The sequence below is a fragment of the Ambystoma mexicanum genome, chromosome 12 (genome assembly GCF_040938575.1).
Source record: "Ambystoma mexicanum isolate Mex_15411 chromosome 12, UKY_AmexF1_1, whole genome shotgun sequence".
NCBI classification, from domain to species: domain Eukaryota; kingdom Metazoa; phylum Chordata; class Amphibia; order Caudata; family Ambystomatidae; genus Ambystoma; species Ambystoma mexicanum.
The window spans coordinates 522,746,562-522,761,479 of NC_090936.1; the positions used below are offsets into that span (position 1 = coordinate 522,746,562).

Here is a 14,918-nt window from a genome sequence, read left to right on the forward strand (position 1 = left end):
ATTGCAACATTCAGAGGACAGGGAATGTATGAACTTCCGTGAGAACAAGGCTTGTGCGCTCCTGGCTTGTTATGTCATGCTCTGGTCCCTCTGTGAAAGAGGCCTGCGGTGTGGGTGCTGCAGTCTCACTGAATGGTAGCTTTTGGGCCTAGTAAAATGATGGCGTTTCGGCCCACTATAATGCAATTTTTACAAATGCGATAGAGCATAAAGTGTTAGTAAGAAGAGGGGAGGTGCAGTCTTGCTCCTATTAGTTTGCTGATGTGGTTTATTCATGTCCCTCTAGCCCAGTGGGGTGGGTTAGGACTACTTCCTTCCCAACACTGAATATGACAATCTCATTCAATGACAAGGGAATAATATGCTCCACACCAGGAATTCACATGCTCAATGTAAGGCAGATTGTTCAAGCTTATTGTGGATGCACAGTACAGAGGGGGGTGTCAGTGGACCTAGAGATGTTCCACTATGAAACTTACATTGCCATTACATGGCTTCCAGGGATTGCAGGGAAGATGTGGTGAGTTCCAAACGGGTACCTATTCAGGCCAGAAATACCCATGGATGAGCCAGAGGGAACAACAGTGGCAATAGAAACAGAGGCAGTAGTTGCAAGAGAGGATTGGTTTGCAGTGCATGGGATGGATGACACAGGACGGTCATGGAGAGCAGTGATCGCAGTGGCAGAGTGATGCAGGTTGACAACAGTGACAGTTGAAGAGCTTTTCAGGGAAGAAAGGCTGGAAATAGAGATCGTGTTTGAAATGAGTGTGACCAACTGGTTACAAACTCACTACAAAGAGGTGCCACAGAGAATGGCGTTGGCGCTGGGGGTGCAACCAGCATTCTGGGAGGAGGACATGACCAAGGCACCCAGGACCCTATGGACTGCAAGTCCATATGACGTGGGTCGCATAAAGAGCATATGTGGAGTGAAGATAAAGCTAAAGCCAGGAGCAATTTTACCAAGAGTAAAGCAGTATCCCCTAACTAAAGAGGCAGATGAGGGCATTAATGAGACCATCACAGCTCTGATTAAGAGAGGCATTCTTGTACAATCAGAATCTCCATGTAGCATTGTGGTGTACCCAGTGCGCAAGGCCACAGGGGGGACATGGCATTTCATACAGGATTTAAGGCCTCTTAACCACATTATAGAAGCAGAGTATCCTTTAGTTGTAAATCCAGCAACATTTTGGGCAGCATTCCCGCAAAAGCTGCCTACTTCATGGTCATTGCTTAGAATAATGCATTCTTCTCAGTTCCACTACACCCAGACTCACAAGAATTGACCAACGTTATGCATAGAAATCAGAAGTGGAAACACACTTGTTTACCACAAGGGTACTGCTAGTCACCATCTATTTTTAACAGGGTGATACAGATGGACCTAAGTAACATACAGATGTAGAGCACAGTTTTGCAATATGCAGATGACATTTTGAAATGCAGCACGACGGAGGACCAGTGTAGGAAGGACTCAGTACACATGATGACTGTGTTAGCTGACAACGGGTACAAGGTGGACAAGGCCAAGCTGCAATACTGTCAGAGGGAGGTGCTATACATTGGACAGACGATATCCCAAAATGGCCGACAGATTACCCAGAGAGAGCAGAGACAATAAGCAAGACACCCAAGCCACAACAGTGAGGGAGATGCAACAGTTCCTAGGGTTATGCAACTACTGCAGAGCATGGGTCTTTGACTCCAGCACATACACAAGGCCACCATTAGGTGCACTGAAAGATGCACAAAGAGGAATAAAGACACTGACATGGACCACAGAGATGACTGAGGTCTTTAAAGGCATGGTCTAGTAAAAAATGTTATTTAAAAAATAGATAGGCAACATAAAAAAAAATACTAGCATTCTCTTTTTTAAAACTTCCTATGTAAAATTTTGAGCTATTCAAGCTCAAAATTCGCAAAAGCAAGCACATGGGCGCATCCATTTTGTGAAATGGATGCCCTCCTGTGCTGGCTTTTGCGGCACTAATGAAGGAAAAGCCAGCCAGCTGTAGTAAACAAAAGCTACCGCTGGGTGGCTTTCCCTTCATTAGTGCTGTATGCGGAGGACGGGGACCGGAGACCAGAGCAGGAAAGCTGCAGCTGAATCTCGGTAAGTGCTATTTATTTAAAAAAAAAAAAATAAGCTTCAAAAGCGACCTCAAACATAAATACAATGTTTTTAAAGCTGCAGTTTTATTTCTAAGTTTTCGGGGCTCCTCCAGCCCGGAAAACTTAGAAAAAAAAACCCAGCTAGTGCTTATTTTTTTTAAAAAATAAATAGCACTTACCGAGATTCAGCTGCAGCTTTCCTGCTCTGGTCTCCGGTCCCCGTCCTCCGCATACAGCACTAATGAAGGGAAAGCCACCCAGCGGTAGCTTTTGTTTACTACAGCTGGCTGGCTTTTCCTTCATTAGTGCCGCAAAAGCAAAAGCCAGCACAGGAGGGCATCCATTTCACAAAATGGATGCGCCCATGTGCTTGCTTTTGCGAATTTTGAGCTTGAATAGCTCAAAATTTTACATAGGAAGTTTTAAAAAAGAGAATGCTAGTATTTTTTTTTTTATGTTGCCTATCTATTTTTTAAATAACATTTTTTACTAGACCATGCCTTTAAGGAACTGAAAGAGGCAATAAGCACAGCACCAGTGCTAGGGATTGCAGACTACAAAAAGGATTTGTTCCTATTTTCTCACACTGACAGCGTAGTGATGAAGGCAGTACTGACACAGAGGACACGCATGGGCCATAAGCCAATAGCTTACTATAGTGGGCAACCCGACCCAGTAATGAGAGGACACAGACAAGGCCTCTGATTAATGAGCTGCACCCACCCATAAGAGCTAATTTTAAGAGAAATAACCGTACAATACATTGAAATACACTCATGTAGAGCACACAAGAGGGTCATCCAAGCTGAGACAAATCTGTGTTGGCCAGATGGTTGGCAGTTCTGTGATTTAGAAAAGAAGCTTCAAAGGCATTGAATGCACTTACAATTTTAATTCTTAATTCTTCCTATATATATATAGCTAATGGAACTAAAACAAAGGGGCCATCTCAGCTATACATATTAATCATTACATTGAAAAGCTAATGGAAAGCTTCACAAAGGGGCCTGTGGGCCTCTGGGAGCTGCTCAAATGATTGATTATGCTGATACAGGTTTTCATGTGTAAACAGAAAAAAGGATTACAATTTAAGTGCCATTATTTGGTGGATAAAAAGTGATCTTCGCTCTAATTTTCCAACACTAAGGTTTAGAACGAAAGAGACACGTGTTCTGAAACTGTGAGAGTCTCCCCTACTAAATGAGACTAAACATGATATATTAAAATGCATTCATAATTAATACATTGTATAACCATTAATGACTTCATAAAATGTTATCACACAAATGAATGCCACATTTCTATTAATTCAGCTTGATCATGGGGGTCAACAAATTTGTATTTCATTGATGTGAACAATTCCTGTCAGAAGATATGGAATAAATATAATTATGAGTCCAAATTGTCTAGCACCATCCATGACACATGTGCAAAAATATGATCAGCATATGAAATTAAGGTGTGTATTCTCTCGAGGTGTCAACCTGTTAAGCCAGTGAATGGGAAGAGGTGGCCAATCAGAAATTGTGATATATAATTGTGATGTAAATATGGCATGGTGTGGGAAATAGAGAGCCAATTTAAGTTTCAACCAACAGAAATTGATAGAGCACGCTGGGATTCTGAAGGCTGCAGAAAGGGGAACCTCTGGATGAGCACAGGGGTTGAATGACATCTTAAGATGGAAGAGACAATGGGCCTTTTCCAAGAGGCAGCCTGAAGCAGATTTTACCTGAGGCAGAGCTGGTACCCAGAGGTGGATAAAGCAGAGAGCGAAGGGGACTAGCTGACTGGGGAGATTACCTGGAGGAAATAAGGGTTCATCCTGGCTCTGTACCTTAAAAGAATCATTTTAAAATGAGTATAACATGTCCTGATGCAATTATATATATTCCCTCCATAATCATTTCTCTGCTAGTCCCTAAAGGAAGGAGCCAATAAAGGCAACTAATTCTGAATAGAAATTTTCAGCTGCATAGTGTGAAATATACCCTGCTTTCCCACTATATTCAAAGTCAAGTGAGATCTGATTCAGTGTAGAACCAATAGCATTTCTGCGCAGTGTGTACAGTCCCGTAAAACTAAAGCCAAATAAAGTGTACCCTTTGTATATTCACAGGTATAGTTAATAACCTTGGCTGTGGACTGGTTGCCAAGCCTGCATAGACCAACAAAGAATGCATAAATGAAGACCTGTGCAGGCCTAGTCATTTAAAAGGACATATTGGAATGAAAGGGAGTTTAGCTGAACAACTTCCATGCCCACAGAGAATGAACAGATGGATCTCATCAATGGCATTGTGTTGAAGTGAAATAACACTGAATTAGACACACCCAAGTCATTCAAGGGGATTAGGGGGATAGTTGTCCTTTTAGAGAATTATAATTTTGAGTTGATACATAGTGTAGATAAATCAATATTCTGTGCATTCTAAATTGATACTACAGTTTTCCTAAACCCAAGGCTGTAGATTTTGATGCAACACATCATAGCTTGTATTTCACCAATATGCATGTGCTAGGAACCCACATCTATATATGGTGGAATTCACACCAAATGTGATTTATACTAAAGTTGATGTTTATGTAACCTGTCTCCGATACCAGTACTCATCATTTGCATGGGAGAAAACAATGTTTAAACCATTTGTTATTTAAGAGAAAGTGGATTGTTTGTGATTATACGCAAAGCTTTAACACACTGCCTGATAAGCGGCAATGTTACCATAACATTGCATTGTGTTGCTTAGAAGTTGCAATTTACTATTTAGGATGAGAGGTTTAGAAATATAAATATTTGATTAATGTTAATGATTGTATGTATGATTGTATTCTGTGAACTAGTGATCATTTTGCAGGCAGGTTGATTTTCTTCTGTAGACAAGCTTTCTATGTCTGTAAATCACTGTGGTGACTTCCCTGGCATAACGTTAGGGGACCACCTTAATTTTGATTGATTTAAATATATGAGAGCTTCAACTCTGAATACAACCTGTTTCTTATCCAAGAATTGTGGGGTAGGATTGTATACTAGTTGGTGTAAGTTCACCTTAGCGAAATTAATACTTAAACCCACAATCATTCCAACAATTCAAACTTCATTAGCAACCTGGAACCTGATAAGAACAATATTTATATAAATAACTTCTCTAAAACAGAGATTATCTTCTTTTGGATCACCCCCCTCCCCCCCGGCAATACCACCTTTCAGATGGCCTACTCGCATTGGCATGGCACCCATCCCGTTGGACCAGGAAAATCATCTATTTATCATTTTCAACATCAAATTCTCACTTCTTCTCTTTCCTAAACTACTGTAATAGTCTATCTAGGACAAAACAAAAACCAACTGCAACCCGTGCAAAATAAGTAGCTAGAATTATTTTAGCACTCAAGCCCTGGGACCATACCTAACAAGGTCTCAAAAAAGTCAACGAGCACCCTGTTGCAAAGAAAATAACATGCAGAAACAACTGAATTGCTTTCTAAATCCTTCATAACATTGCTCCTAAATACCTGAACTCCTACAAAAATAAATATGTACCTATCAGAACACTAAGATCATCAAAGGTTAACAACCTAACTACAACCAGGTTCAAAAGAAAACCCAGACAGATATCTCTTGCAGTATTAAGACTGCAATTCTGGAACAACTTCCACATAACTTTTTCTGGGAAATACCCTCCACCATGTTCAAAATTCAATTGAATATCTGGCTCCATGAGCAGAATGTCTGGCTCAGATGTGGCCGGGTACCTTAACCAAATTACCTTCTCTCCTTCCAATGACTCCCATACTTGAATCTACTGCACTTATACCTTATGGCTAGCTCTTCCACCTCATTGTCACACTAAGCCATTACCTGACCATCTTGAATTTGTGTGCCTTGGCCGTACAAAAGGTTTCATGACTTGTTCCTAGGTCTACTAGTTTTATAACTGTTGTAACATGAATATCCTGCAAGAACCACAATTTCTTTAACTAATGGTCCCTTAGCAAAAACAACAACAACATTATGTAACCTAACTCTCAGCTCTGATCTCTGTTACTGAATATTATTAAACAGACCACTTGGGCATGTTACCTGATCCCATGCTTCCTATTCCTTTAATGTGTAGCGGGGGTATCGTACCACACACCTTATAGGTAGAGAGGTGTAGGCAGGCACACAATATACTTATTATATCCCTCTACTGAATGCTTGACCCACCTCTTACATGTATCCAATCCAACTTACCTGAGTTCAAGATCACCCCGGTTAGCCCTGCTGTGACATGGGAAAGGGAGGAAAAGTCAAAGATTAGGGTTGGATTTTCCCCAAATAACCCTAAGGAAAAAAGACACTAGGTTAAAGTAACTGGCACATAAAAGTAAAGGAGAATAAAGGAATGCTGATGTAGGTTCTTTTAGTTGTTGTATGCTTATTTATTAATATCCTCCGGTACACCAGCAGGGTTTTGAGATTTTTTTTTAAATACAAGCAGAAATCACAAGACACTATATATAATTAACTTTACCTTAAGCAGATGCATATCTAAAAACACCTTCACCAGTATAAAAACTCCTTTAAAATAGTTCTTTAAAAATGTGAATAGTCTTTAAAAAGTATATACAAAGTCCATACAGTGCACTGTACAAACAACTATATAAAAACGCCTTTCTTTGCAGACCACCTGGCTGTCTCAAAGTCCTTGCTGCTGCTCTTTCTTGATTTTCTTCTGCTTTTTGACTGGTCTTGACCCTCTCTTAAGACCCTCTCTTAAGATGGTTCTGGTAAGCAGTTCTGCTTTACAAGCAGTTGGCAGCACCAGCAATAGTGTGTGGGGGCCACAACATCTTTTATATGGCTGGGCTGCTTATCCAAGATGCAACTCAGCAATCAGAGGGAGTGTGGGGAGACCCACAAAACTCTTCTCCACCTGGGTCACATCTGCCAGGTGTGGGCCAGGGAATCCTGGTGGGCCAACTGTCAGGGGCAGCCCCTTTAATCATACGCAGCCCAGGAGGGCTGAAAACGTTGTGTGCTCCCCTGCGGTGGGAAGCGCCGGTACTTAATAGTGCCTGGGGCCGGTGGTTACAGTTTGCCAGCTCGGGCGGTGTTGATGTGTTCAGGCGCTCCCCTGCTTGTAAGGAGAGAGACAAACTGAAGGCCTGGGCAGCAGTGGGGAGCGGGCACTGAGTGGAGCGCCTGTCAACCCTCTTGATGTAGGGTTGAAAACCATTGAGCATGGCGCTCCACTTTCGCTGCGCAACAGGAGCGTTCCTTTTAAAGATTAAAGGAACCCTTGCGTGGTCACGTGCTAAGGTACTTGAATCTAATTTCTTTTTTTGTCCTTTTTTGTTTATGGACCCCTGGCATGGATCTTTCACCAGGCATCCGATTCTTTGTTCCTTTTTTTTATTTTACACTCGCAAGGGGGTTACATGCTCCCTCCCGTTGAACTATCCTTGGCCCTATGGATAGACTTGGCTTGTTTTATGAATTTGTCAAGCCATGATTTAGAATAACAGGCCACCAGTTTCCAACCAGTACCCTGATTCTTGGGCACCTCCCACAGTGCCCCTGGACACCCAGGAACTTGCTCTACACAAAGAAGGAGGAATGGAAGACTGAGGGGAACAGGCAATGGGAACCTCACACTGGACCCCTGGTGTATCAGAAGTTAATTTCATGACATGTGCTCTCCCTGCTGGTATGACAGAGAGCAGCCGGGCCTCTTGTAGGTTTTCCTCCTGACCCACACTGTGTGCCGTGCCAAGTCAGGGTCCTATCTTCCAGTGGAGGAAAAAGTAAGGGTTCCTCTACCATGTCCAGTGTAGTAGGGGCGATTGGAACAGGATCTGGATTGGACTCTGACGGAACACTCTCAGGATGGGGTTCAGGTTCCCTAGGAGTGGGATATGGCTCTGTGGGTGTAGGGACACACACTAGTGTCTGATTTAACCATTGGTCTGGTTAGACCCCAAACTGATCGCCCTCAGCGTCACCATCTTCACTGGCTTTGGGCTGGCCCTCTGATGGTCTCAGGGTCTCTATAGCTTGAGAAGCTTTCAGGGGTCGAGCCTGCATTGGATTTTCTTCTGGCATTTCAGTGCAGAGTTGCTGCTTTCATGTTAGCGGCCCCTTGGTCGGCTCTTCTTTAGTCAACTCCAGTGTCAGCTCAACCTCATGCCTGATTGGGAGAATACAGTTCTGGTGCAAGGTCATGATGTTGCTTGGTTCAACCTCCTCTCACAGTGAGTAGACTGGGAGCTCTCCCAGCTAATGCGCAATGATGAAGGGCTGAGACTCCCACTTGTCACCTAGACTGTTAACAAAAAATCCCAAACCAAGGAAGGGCTAGTACTTCTCTGTGCTAACCACCATACATTCAAACAAATAAGAACCTTATTTGTAATTTAGACAAATTCTACTTTCTTTAAGGTGAATAGGCAACATCAGTTCTAGATTGTGAATCTAAGCCCAATGTCACATCAATGAATTGCTTCAAACAGATGTATCATACCAATGCGCCAGACACTAGAAATATAGTAGTCCTCTCACAAAAAATCAACCAAAGTTGGCTAATATACATTTGTTATTTATTTTTCAGCCGCTGCCAACACGTGTTTCGACCTTGAACCACAGGTCTTTATCAGGACATTCAAGTTGATCTTAATCAAATGCTTGTCTCCATTTATCACACCTTGTAATTCTTAGTTGGTAAAACCTCTGGATTATACAATTTCTATCATCCAGCAATGGCAATGTTCACAGTGGCTGGTGGTCCTACGAGCCTGTCAGACATTGCCCAGGATGTTCGAGTCCTGTGCTTGCTGGCAGTATGACTACAGGTGATTTCCTCTCAGGTGGACTAGCTGGTCTGGGTGGATGCTGGTTCCCATATGACTTGCCCACCAGTGTTGTTCACTCTCTTGGGATGGTGGTGTAGAACCTCTTCCGCGCTCTGGTGGGCTGGATTCATTACATGGCTTAGTTGGCACACCTCTGAAGCTGCATCGCGTGGATGATTTGGCGCAACTCCTCCACTTGATGTCTCAGGACAGTTCATCTAATGGTGGTGGTTTTTGGGTCCCTTCTCTGAGTCATAGGTGCGGAAGCATCTGCGGCAGCAATTTTGCTCCATGCATGACCTGTTGCAGCCTGACCAGTTTCAGGCTGTAATTGTAATTGGTTATTTATAATGCGCTTAATACCCAAAGGTTTCTAAGCGTGGATCCGGAGATCGAACCTGTGTTGCTCTGCATCGTCTTGCTTCCAAAGTGAGCCTGTTGCCCCTGAGCTATCCTCCCAGAGTAACCCCCTTCCATTGCAAATCTAGCTGTAGAATTGGCTAGGTGCTGGCCAGATATTCAAATAGACGGCCACCCTGTTGGAGGCGTGTGGCAAATTATTTAATTATCAGCTCTGCACCAGACTCAGTGGCTCCAAACACTCCACCCACTGTGTCCATGATGTCCTTTATAGTGGGGTCTGGATGACTCATCGCGGGAACGCGCAGACTCTCAATGATGCAACACCTCTTCTCCTGGTTTGGAGCTATCCAGTCACGTATCATCTGGTTTGCCCAAAGTTGGTATTCTTCTTCACCCCTCTTGGTTGGTTTCTCCCTGGAGTAGGGTCACTGGCAGACATAGGGGCCATGCTCAGATGGTGTCGCAAAGGTCTCATGTAACAAGTCCATGATGGCATACGCCTGTCTTGAAAAGGGGTTTTTCTTCCCAGGGACCAGCCCTTGAGAGCATAAATTACCCAATTCAGCCCAAATTACAGGTCCGCTCGTCCCAAGCAATGAACTCATGCTAGTGAAATGACACCATCAGTATAAATGTAGCATTTATTAGACAAAAAGCATAATATAACAGAACAGTAAATTTAGCAGAAATCTGGTATTCAAGTTAAAGAAGAGTACAAAACTCATTAGAGAAATCACAAAACTTAGAGAAACACAGCCTTACGCCCCTTGAGATGATGTCATCAGCGCTAGGAGACCCTGGTCATCTTAAGCTAACTGCTGCCAGCCCCGCTCAGATAACAGCGCTGCAAGGTGCTGCAAAGAGCATCAGGTTCCAGGCACTCGCTCTTGCTTGAACCAAGTCTGCGGATCGATCTCCCACCTGGGTCATGTGGGCATGCTTTTTTGTAACCTCGTGCTGTCAGTCAACATGACGCACAGTTCCAGAATCTTCGTCGTGCAAAAAATAGGTTTGCCCATGGAAAAACCCAGCTCAGTAAATTTACAACGTGATCCCTTCTCTGCCCCCTCCCTACTTGGAGCCCATCTGCGAAAGCACAGGAATGTCTTATCAGTGTGTGTGGAAGGCCGTACCAGGCTTTCTCAGAGAAAGAGGATTTGTTTACTAAGCCATGCAGAGCTACAGTTACAAAGACAGAATATTCTAGGAGAAGCTGAAATCAATTAACCCCTAGTGAACAAGCTCTACCAGGCCTGCACTCATAGCTTAGTGTCTATAGCGCTTCAAAGATTGGCTATCTAAGCGCTATATAGGTGCCATAATGCTCCAAACACTCCAATACAAGTCTCTATTAGCTACTGAACTGGGGCCTCTGCTCTGCCTGTCCATGCACAAGGCATAATGTAACCTTCCACCCCTACTGGACCTGCATATTCCTTGTAGCTCACTAATGCGTAATGGAGGCGCTACCACATTACTTTCAGCATTTAGCACATACTTTGAATAAGCTATTGGTTTTTATCTTGTAATGCAGCCATATAAGGCCCTAATATGGAAATATGGCACTTTGTATCTCATGACAATGTCAAGGTGGAAGCGATCAGTTTGGCGCCTCTATCCTCTGGCGTAGCACAGGCACACGCTCTAGAGCATGGCAAAATAGGGGTGCTTACGAGCACACCCATGATGACACCTATACTGGGTGCTGCAGGATGAGGGGGCGCAGCACTGGGCAAGGCAGGATTTGGGTTAAGAGTAGGTGGTGTGACTGGTTTAATAGCCTCCAACCCTGTTAATGTATTCAGTGCCTAGAGAGGATTTGACACTGTAGGGTCTGCCCCATGGATGGTAAGGGGCAAGGTCTCAGGGTCAAATTCCTAAGGCTTGTAGCAGACCAGGATACTGGTTCCTGCTAGACAAAGGGGCTTTACCCAGACATTTCACCTGGCCAGTGAGAGACTCTAGGGATTCCGTCCATTTGAGCACCTGATGTAGAGGTGTGCTCCAAGGGACATCACCTATGATAAAGCAATGGTCAGGCTTATTCCCCTCACCCTCAGCCCAGCTGGCTACCTGAAGCTGATCCATGAGGATGGTACCTGTCTGTCAAATCCAGTAAAATTCAGGAACACCATAAAGATAACATTATCTAAAATTCCCTATCCACAAGCTGCACAAAACAACTGATTTACTGGAAAAATAAACAGAAATGCACACTAGCAAACTCGACACTACCCCAGGAAAGAGAGAGTAGCTATGAGGTAAGTAGGTCTGAGGTAAGCAGGTATGAGGTAAGTAGGTAGGATAGGGAGAGTATAGGCACGCCAAAGGTAATCTCGGCAGTGCCTCCAAATGTAGCGGGGGATCGTACCACACATCTTATAGGGTGACTGGTGTAGCTGGGAACACAATATACTTATTGTATACCTCTACTGAATTTTAGACCCACCTCTTACCTGTCTCCAACCCTGCATACCTGGATCCAAGATCACCCAGTGACCCCCAATGTGGTGTGGGAAAGGGAGGAAAAGTCAAAGATTGGGGCAGGATTTCCCCCAAATACCCCTAAGGAAAAAAGATACCAGGTCAAAGTAACTGGCACACAAGAGGAAAGGCGGACAAAGGAATGTTGGTGTATGATTCTTTTAGTTGTTGTATGCTCACTTATACCTTTTTCTTCTGGTACACCAGCCAGGTGTTTAGAATTTTTTGTTTTGAACAGGGGAAATCACAAGACACTATAAACAATTAACATAACCCGAAGCAACTGCATATCTTAAAATACCTGCACCAATATAAAATGTCCTTTAGAATACTTCTTTCAAAATGTGAAAAAGTCTTTAAAAAGTATATACAAAGACCATACAGTGCACTGTACAAAAAACTATATATAAAAACGTCTTACTTCGGAGACAGCCTGGCCACGGCTGTATCAAGGTCCTTGCTGCTGTTCTTTCTTGATGTTCTTCTCGGCCTTGGCTAGTCTTGACCCTCTCTTGAGATGGTTCTGGTAAGCAGTTCTGCTTTACAGGCACTAGACAGCAGCAGCAATAGTGTGTGGGGCCCCTAAGTCTTTTATATGGCTGGGCTGCTTATGCAAGATTCAGCCCAGCATTTAGGTTCAGATTTGGGAGCCCCACACAACTCTTCTCCACATGGGCCACATCTGCCACGTGTGGCCCAGGAAGTCCTGGTGGTCCAACTGTCAGCGGCGGCCCCTGTATTTATACGCAATCCAGGAGGGCTGAAAACATTGGGCATTCCCTTGCTATGTGGAGCACCAATAATTAATGGTGCCTGGGGCCCAGCTGTGACAGGGTGCCACCTGGGGGCCGGGTGGGCGGGCGGCAATGATGTTTTCAGGTGCTCACCTGCTTTTAAGGGAGTACCAAACTGAAGTCTTGGCAGCAGTGTTGAATGGGCGCAGAGAATGGAGTGCCTGTCAACCCTCTTGATGGAGGATTAAAAACAGTTGACCATGAGGCTCGGCTCCCGCCACTCAATGGGTTTTTTCTTTTTTAAGAGTAAATTAACCCTTGCGCGACCATGCCTGAGGTTCTCTCGCACTAAGGATCCGATTCTTTGTTTATCTTTATGTTACCCCAACAATGGGGTAACATGTATGACACACCTTTGTATGGCACTCAGTATCCTGCTTTGTTTTGCCTTGTTGCCTTGAAGCATCACCCCCACGAATTAGCATATTATAAGACTAAACAATAAAATAAAATAAACAAAGAGTGGTGAAGGGGGAAGAAGGAAGGACCTGGAGTCAAAGGGCAGTGAAGGATATTCATTTTGATTACCTCAGCCTAAGCCATTAAATTAATAATGGACACCACCTATTCAAATCCACCTTGATATTGGCCAACAAACTGAAATATTAGGCATAGGGATTATGTGAGACACACTATTATAGCCTTATAGAGAGGGAGTGGTCAGTATCACACCATAATGACCTGCTACCAAGTTAAGGCCATTAGCACACAGTGGTGGCATTTGTTTTGGTGTGAAGAAAAAAGTTCAAACTGAGTTAGTACCTTCAAAGTCGTTTTATTCTGTAGTATTTAAATGCATCTTTATAAGATAACCATTTTAACTGCAAACTTGGTTGAATGTAAAGGCAAACAGTTTCTCTTTAAGAAAGTGAAAGTGTTTCCCATGTTTTAACTTTCTTGTGTTAAATTGGACGTTGCAGCGAAAAAGGTCCTCTCAGAGAGAAAGTGTCTTGTTTAAAAAGATTTGCCTGGAAATTGCATTGTTGTTTCCCGGCCTGCTTTTGAAAACACTATCAGGGTAATTCATAGAATTTCGCAGAAAAGTGTCGCAAGCGGCTGGCGCAGAGTGTCCGCGTGCGATTGTCTGCGCCAGGCACGTGCGCTAAAACCGATTTCCGCGCACAGCGTATTCATGGATTTTAGGCTCCCAAACCAGCCGTGGCGCAGAGTATCGCAGCGACCCTGCAGCAGCGCCAGTAACGCCCCCAAGAACGCCCTCGCGCAAGGAAAAGCCATCAAAATCGCTAAATCATCGCAAAGGGCTGCGCTAACCCTGGACCAGTTTACAGGGCTGCCAAACAAGGAACGCAAAGCGGGTAACGTTCATATCAGGGGTACGCGGGAAGTATTACACGCGATTAGCCAGGGTACGTGTATTACAGGGGTACGCGGGAAGTTTAACACGCGATTGGCCAGGGTACGTGTATTAGAGGGGTACGCGTGAAGTTTTACACGCGATTAGCCAGGGCACGTGTATTACAGGGGTACGCGGGAATTATCACACGCGATTTGGCTGGGTAGGTGTATTACAGGGGTACACGGGAAGTTTTACATGCGATTTGGCTGGGTACGTGTATTACAGGGGTGCGCTGGAATTATCACACGCGATTTGGCCAGGTACGTGTATTACAGGGGTGCGCGGGAATTATCACACGCGATTTGCCTGGGTACGTGTATTACAGGGGTGCGTGGGAAGTTACACACGCGATTAGGCTGGGTGGGTCCTCACAGGTGTTCCCTGTACACCCTCCACGGCCCCTGCAGGCAGCCCACAAAACAGGGGACTACCCTGCACACGTGCTCATGTCCCCCTGCACCCCCACCCCCCAGCCACCAGGGGCACCCTCCACCAGGCCCCCACCCATGTCTACCACCACCCCCACCCCCCAGCCACCAGGGGCAGCCTCCACCAGGCCCCCACCCATGTCTACCACCACCCCCGCCCCCCAGCCACCAGGGGCAGCCTCCACCAGGCCCCCACTCATGTCTCCCTGCACCCCCACCCCGCAGCCACCAGGGGCAGCCTCCACCAGGCCCCCACTCATGTCTCCCACCACCCCACCCCCCAGCCACCAGGGGCAGCCTCCACCAGGCCCCCACTCATGTCTCCCTGCACCCCCATACCCCAGCCACCAGGGGCAGCCTCCACCAGGCCCCCACTCATGTCCCCTATCACCCCCAACCCCCAGCCACCAGGGGCAGCCTCCACCAGGCCCCCACTCATGTCTCCCACCACCCCCACCCCCCAGCAGTGCAGGGGCAGCCTCCACCAGGCCCCCACTCATGTCCCCTATCACCCCCACCCCCCAGCAGTGCAGGGGC

General features: G+C 45.1%; 1 long non-coding RNA gene across 1 annotated transcript in view; it reads right to left on the reverse strand.

Moving 5' to 3' along the window:
• Nucleotides 1–6,357: 6,357 nt before the first annotated feature.
• Nucleotides 6,358–14,918, reverse strand: part of LOC138513740 (uncharacterized) — a 30,551-nt gene continuing 21,990 nt past the window's right edge. Inside the window, exon 3 of the long non-coding RNA XR_011281804.1 lies at nucleotides 6,358–6,388. This is a non-coding gene — a long non-coding RNA (uncharacterized lncRNA). The remainder of the gene's footprint in view (nucleotides 6,389–14,918) is intronic.